Source organism: Haemaphysalis longicornis, unplaced genomic scaffold (genome assembly GCF_048455015.1).
Source record: "Haemaphysalis longicornis isolate Haplotype H1 unplaced genomic scaffold, Haemaphysalis longicornis Haplotype H1 scaffold_2, whole genome shotgun sequence".
NCBI classification, from domain to species: Eukaryota; Metazoa; Arthropoda; class Arachnida; order Ixodida; family Ixodidae; genus Haemaphysalis; species Haemaphysalis longicornis.
This window is the reverse complement of record NW_027526295.1, coordinates 66,469,415-66,476,492: the sequence shown is the minus strand read 5'-3', so window position 1 is coordinate 66,476,492 and position 7,078 is coordinate 66,469,415.

Genomic DNA, 7,078 nt, shown 5'->3' with positions numbered 1-7,078 from the left:
CGCACGCGTCGGACAGCGGAGCCTTCTACGTCGACGTGGCGAGGTACTCGGACCGCCCGGGCACGTACGCAGCGGCCGTGGTCGCGGCGACCTCCGGGGAGCTGTGCACGGCGGGCAGCGTGCGGGCGCCGAGCCCGGAGCATGCAGAGGAGCTGGCCATTGCGCTGGCGCTGACGAACCCGAGGTGTACGACGGTGATAAGCGACTCGCGGAGTGCGATCGTGAACTTCGCGAAGGACAACGTGTCCCGTGCGCGGCGAGGGTGTGCGGGGCCCTAGTACACAGAGTGGTGCCGGTGACGGTGAAATGGTTTCCGGCACACATGGGCCCGGTGAGACGGGCGAAAACCGCAACGAGGAGGCGGACCGGGCGGCGCGCGCGCTCACCAGCCGCGGCGCGAGCCCGAGCCCCCGACCTGCGGAGGACGACGACGAGGTGGTGCCGATCTCCTCGTACAAGGACGTGTTGGACTGGTACCGGGAGGGCAGGCGGACGTACCCGCCACCCCACCGTAAGCTCACGAGACAGGAGGCGGTGACGCTGCGGCAGCTACAGACGCGAGCGGTGTGGACACCGGTGGTGGCGAAACATGTGTCCCCGGAGGTGTACGCGAGTGACGTGTGTGCGGTGTGTGGCGAGGACCGAGCCACCATGGCGCACATGCTGTGGAACTGCAAGGTGGAGGACGGTGTTACAGACGCGTTGCCGCCGCGCCGGTGGCGAGTGTGGACTACGACGCACAGCGCAAGCCCGTCCAGCAAGCGCTGGAGGCCCTCGAGCGCTAGCGGCCGACATCACTGTCTCCTCGGAGACTAGGTGCGAGTAGGTAGCGAGCGCCGGGTGGCCGTCCAGCGTGACGTTTAGGCCGCGTCTTTTTGCCGGACAATAAAGATGTTGTTTCTCTCTCTCTCTTGACTCAATGCGCCCAGCAATCGAGCACTTTGGGTCAGTGTTGGCGTGTTGCACAGACAATCAGATACCCACGACTGGGCAGCGAAAGCGACTCCCGCGAGTGTGTCTATGGAATAAAGATCCAGGCCTTCGAGGTGCTACCTCACTACGGGACGAATGCATGTCGCTCGCTTCGAGCAAGAAGAACGGAAACTGAAGAAGCGTCCGCCTGGAGGCAAGCGCGAATGGGCGCGAAAAAAATCGAAATTTTAGCAAATACTTTACAATCAACATTACACAAAGGAGTGAGAGGTATTCTGCTGCTTTGCGCAGTTTGGCAAGGTCATTACTTTTCGTGACTAGAACAGTCTGGCCTTAAGTACAGCGAAGGTGGAAGCTATCCAATCTTGTAAGCCTCGCGGTAAATTTCAGGTAAACACGGAGCCAGCAAAGGACAGAACGTCTGGTGAAATTCTCCAGTGAGACCATCACGACCTAGGCTTTTGCCTTTCGACAATGACTCAATGCTAGACACCAATTTTTGTATGCCAATCTCCTGGTCAATATATTCACACTCAGCCTGGTTTAATGTTGGGCAATGAACTAATCAATTTGCAATAGAATCCTCACTCGCCGCTTTTTTTGGAGCTTGAAATATAGTCCTATTATAATCCGCGAAGGCCATCATTATCCCGTCACCACCTCCAAACACTGAGACACCAAGGCCGACGTCCAACCCCACAGCCACCGAAGCCAGCCGGACACAGTGCGATGAACAAACGACACAACCTCCGTGGTTCCGAACAGCTATGATCAACTTTGCCAAATCACTGACCGATGGCATGGACGCCCAATTTAATGCTCTCGGACAGGACATACAAGCTATCAAACAAGGCCTCAACAATGTCGGGCAGGAAGTGCAGAACCACGTAGCTCGCATCGAATGGCTGGAAGCTGGCTTTGCACGCGCTGAACGAGTTGACAGCACTAACACCCGCGCAAATAAACGTCCCACCCCATACACAAGGGATCCAAGGCCGGAATACAAGGATATAACTGGATCTCACGATGCCACCACGAAACAATAGGCCCGACGCTACGGCAATTCTGCAATGGAATTGTCGCGGCATAAAAGACAAGACGGGTGCACTTCTACAATACGTGTTATCCTTGGACCCACAACCAGATATAATAGCCCTCCAAGAAACGAATGGAAACACCAGATTGCCTGGATATATAACATACGCCGACCCGTCCGGAAAAGCAACAGCAACCCTCGTGCGGAGCAGTATTTCGGCGACACAGCATCTTACCCCACAGAGGGACTGTGAGCATACCCTTGTGGAGATCCACTCATGCTCGACCAAAAAAAGGACGAACCTATTTATTCTCAACATTTACTGCCGCCCCTCGCGCAAGCAACCCGGAGTACAGGAAACCGTTCAGGAAGCCCTAGCGTTAGCAAGGAACCACCCCACACTTATACTGGGTGATTTTAATGCCCCACACCAGATGTGGGGGTACAAGAACAACACCAAGAAAGGACAGGCGATAGTGAATGTACTCAACCAAAACAACCTTGTCCTACTAAATGAGCCTGAGACCCCAACCAGACTTGGCACAAGTACGTCAAGAGACACGAGCCCAGACCTCTCGTTGCTCGCAGGTTCGCTCGACGTCTCGTGGATGACTACTGAAACTAACCTCGGATCAGACCACTATATTATCCGTCTTGTAGTTAAAAGCAGAAATTATAAAGCCCAAATCGGTACAGCCCGCATTACCGACTGGGACCGATTTCGGAAGACCAGAGAATCTCGGGAGGAATGCACAGAACTCTCGTACCAGGATTGGGTGCGGCAGATCGTCTCAGACGTGAAGGCGCATAGCCAAGTCATCGCCACCACATACAAGAATCCCTGTGTAGACCCGAAACTTAACCACCTCTGGGAGGCCCGTCACAGTCTCACCAGAAGATGGAAAAGGCAGAGGCACAACCGCAAGCTCCGCAAGAAAATAGCTGAGATAAACAAGCAAGCAGCAGAGTACGCAGCAGCCCTGTGCAAGGAAAATTGGCTGAAGTTGTGTGATGGCCTCCAGGGCACTCTATCCACGAGGAAGACCTGGCAGCTGCTGCGCCACTTAATCGACCCGCTGAAGAGCAAAGGCGAATCACAACGTAGCATGACCCGCACACTCAGCGCATACCAGGGAACTACGGACCAACTTCTGCAAGATCTGGAACGGAAATACCTTAAGACGGAACGTAACTTCACCCCTCCCTCATACACTGGGAACCCGAACGCCGAACTCGATAAAAAGATACAGCTCTACGAAGTTAAGGCAGCCATCGCAGAAAGCAGAAAAAGCAGCGCCCCAGGACTAGACCAGGTCACCTACAAAGTTCTGGCAAACTTAGACGACCAAGCCCTTGAAACTCTCACGGACCACTTCAACAATTTTTGGACTGAGGGGAAAGTTCCAGAACAATGGAAGACGGCGGAAATCCGCTTTATACCAAAACCGGGGAAGTCACCACACATCGAAAACTTGCGACCAATTTCTCTTACGTCCTGCGTAGGAAAAATTATGGAAAAGATAATACTAAAGCGCCTCCAGAAACACCTGGACGAGACCAAGCAGATGCCGGACACAATGCTCGGATTCAGAAGACACCTCGGGACCCAGGATGTGCTAATTCAGCTGAAGGAAGAGATCCTCGTCCCCGCCACTCGTCACTCCCCGCGGGCCATCCTCGCACTTGACCTGAAGGGAGCCTTCGACAACGTGGCACACGAGGCAATCCTCCGGAACCTGAACAACACAGGCTGCGGAAAGAAGACATACGACTATATTGTCGACTTCCTGTCCAACCGAAAAGCCATAATCAAGATCGGGGACGTCACCTCGAACCCCATCACCCTTGGCTGTCGGGGGACCCCTCAAGGCTCAGTCCTGTCTCCGCTATTGTTCAACATCGCGCTCTTGGGCCTCCCGGGGCGGCTGGAGACTATTCCTAACCTAAGACACGCTCTCTATGCAGACGATGTAACCCTATGGACGGGGACCGATTCATTAGGGGGTCTGCAGGACACTCTGCAAGTCGCCGCCGATACGGTCAACCAGTATGCGAAGGAATGCGGATTGGCTTGCTCACCCCAAAAGTCAGAACTTCTTGTGGTTCGACGCCGCCGCAGCAAACGAGAAGAAGATGACATCCAGGTTACCCTTGAGAAACAGATCATCAAACCCTGCAGATCACTAAATATTCTAGGCCTTGTGATGCAATCGGACGCGAAGAACGACCAAATGATACAGCGGCTTACAAAAACATCCGAACAGGTTCTACACATGATCAGAAGAATCACCAACCGGCACAGAGGCATGAAAGAGAAAGACACACTTCGTCTCGTCCAGGCCTTCATCCTCTCCAGAATAACTTACTCAGTGCCGTATGCAGTTCTAAACAAGAGAGAAACCGACAAACTTAACACCGTTATCAGGAAAGCAACAAAACAAGCTCTGGGCCTTCCAATGAGCGTGTCCACCGACAGGCTATATAGCATTGGGCTACACAATACAGTCGATGAGCTAATTGAAGGTCACCTGTCTAACCAAAAAGCTCGCCTCGCACAAACCCAAACGGGCCGGAAGGTACTTGCCCAATTAAAATTGATGCCAGTGGCGGACGCTGCCTCAACAAAGGAAATGCCGGAGAAATGGCGGAAGCACATCATAATCCGTCCTCTACCGAAGAATATGCATCCCGTTCACCATCAGGGTAGGCGAGAAGCAAGAGCCAAAGCTCTGGACAAAAAGTATGGATCTCTGCCCACAGTGGTCTACACAGATGCAGCCGCATACCCCAAAAGACAAGCCAAAGTAGCGGTGGTGACAACGAAGACAGACCTCATCGTCGGAGCAACCCTGCCACGAGCCTCAACAAAAGAAGCGGAAGAACTAGCTGTAGCCTTAGCTCTTTCACAAACGAAGGCAACAGTCATAATTACTGACTCCCAAGAAGTATGCAGGAGTCTCACGTCGGGATGGGTAGCTCCAATGACATACCGCATATTGTCAAGCAAGCCACCAGACAGGGTAGTCGAAGTGGTGTGGGCGCCGGCCCATTCCTCCATGGAGGGCAATGATCAAGCCCACCTCAAGGCCCGAGGTTTCGTCGACCAGGCCGCGGAGGACTCAAATGAACCTATGCCACTCACGACGTACCAGGAAATTACAGAGCACTACAGACTCGGTCGCAGAACACTTCCACTGCCCCACCCACAACTAACAAAGACACAAGAAACTACGCTCAGACTTGTGCAAACAAACACGTATCCCCACCCAACACTGATGCACCTTATGTTTCCAAATCAGCACGAAGCCCAATGCAAATTCTGTACGCAATCAGGAACACTTAGGCACGTTTTCCTTGAATGCACCCAGAACCCTGATTTGCCACCTCCACCCCGTCCCCGTTCCCCCGAGCAGTGGGAGATGCTGCTGTCCAGCTCCCTCTTTTGCGATCAGCTCCTGCTGGTTGAGAGAGCGGTAGCATCAAGGACAGCACATGGCTACCTGTAAGAAGGCTCCACTTCCACTAAGCTCTATCTGCCAAATAAAAAAAGTTTTCTCTCTCTCTCTGACAGTTCTGCCTGACAGGAATGCCATCATCTCGTTCATTCCGTTTGTCTTTCTGGGGCACAAAGAAGCTGGGCCACTGCCATAAAGATATGTGTCATGCTCTCCACACAATCCATCCCTGCAAAGACACTCGTCTGCCGTGCTAGAACTATTCGGAGAAGATTGACTTTCGTTTTTCCATCCATGTTTTGTTTTTTTCTCTTCAACTTAGTGACTGAATCAATTTCTCGGCTCTGCCATTTTGCCTTACCTAAGTCGTTTTCATGACTAAAACAAATTCCCTTTGGACGATCCCCCTAAGTGAGTATGCATCAATTGACTTGCGTGACACCCAAGGACATCGGACGGATGACACCACGGGCCCCTAAAGTGCTCCGCACTTGAAAGACGGTCGTCTCCTTTCCCCCTCTTGTCTTACGGCGTTTATTTTGCGGGAGCGAATAGATAAGGGGCGTGCATGCAACGTTTTGTGCTAGGTTGCTCCGAAAATTCCTTTTATTTTCGATCATCTGCTACAACGACACCATTCTTGGGCCTCAGTAGCCTATGAGTAAAATCATGAGTTTTGGAGCGAGCAGCCTGGATTGGACCCCCAGTGGGTCAGAGACCTGTGATTTTGTTTCGGTAAAATGTTCTCTTAGGTCGTTTGTACGCATTGTTTTCCTCAATATGAGTGGTTTGGTAGTTTTTATGCTGGTTTAAGAGGGTTAGGTGATATATAAACACATTTAGAGATAACGGTCTGCATGCCAACAGAGGCTGTGGCTTGTGCCTATCTCCGAACGAAATATCGCCTCTTAGTCTGTGTACCACATGTGCATGAAAGAAGACGAAGCCTAAGAATATGGCCGCCAAGCAGCTACAACCAGCCCACGCTCCCGTTTCAGGTGCCTCCCTAAAGCCTGGTACTCCTGCTCTTCCGGCTGTAAAAGATGAAGGCGGCGAGGCACTGCAGGGAGAGGCGCCCCGCCCGACTCCACAGCAAGAGGCGCCACAGGCCGAACCTGTCGCTCCGACCAAACCTTTCGCTTCGGAAAGGTCCTCCAAGCAGTGGGCGAACAGCGGCACAGCAAAGGCGGCAGCGGTCAAGTCGCCAAGTGCGGCCGCTGACCCTGATGGCTACCAGAAGGCTGACGAGCCCCCGCGTCAGCTGAAACCCTCCGATTCGCACCACCCTCGCAACCCGCCGGTGCAGCCGCCCAGACCTGTAAGTTTGGCGTGTAAATATCCGCTTAGGTGTCCCCCCGTGTGTGTCCACCTCGTTAAATGTTGCTCCTCCCGGTTCGTAGGATTTGGTATTGCGATATCTCATGTATCCATCAATTCCCAATTCGGTGTTATTAGCAATGGCCGTATTTTCACAGAAGTACCGACAGATGGGCTTGCTGGTGAAATATTGAACAAAAGCGCCAACACCGAACAAAGAAAAGGTCACGGGGAAGGCGGATATAATCAAGTGACTTACCGAAACGGCAATACTGAAACGTCAAGATTAGAATGCTGAAGATTAGAAAGAAAGAAGATTTAGAAAGAAGATTATAAA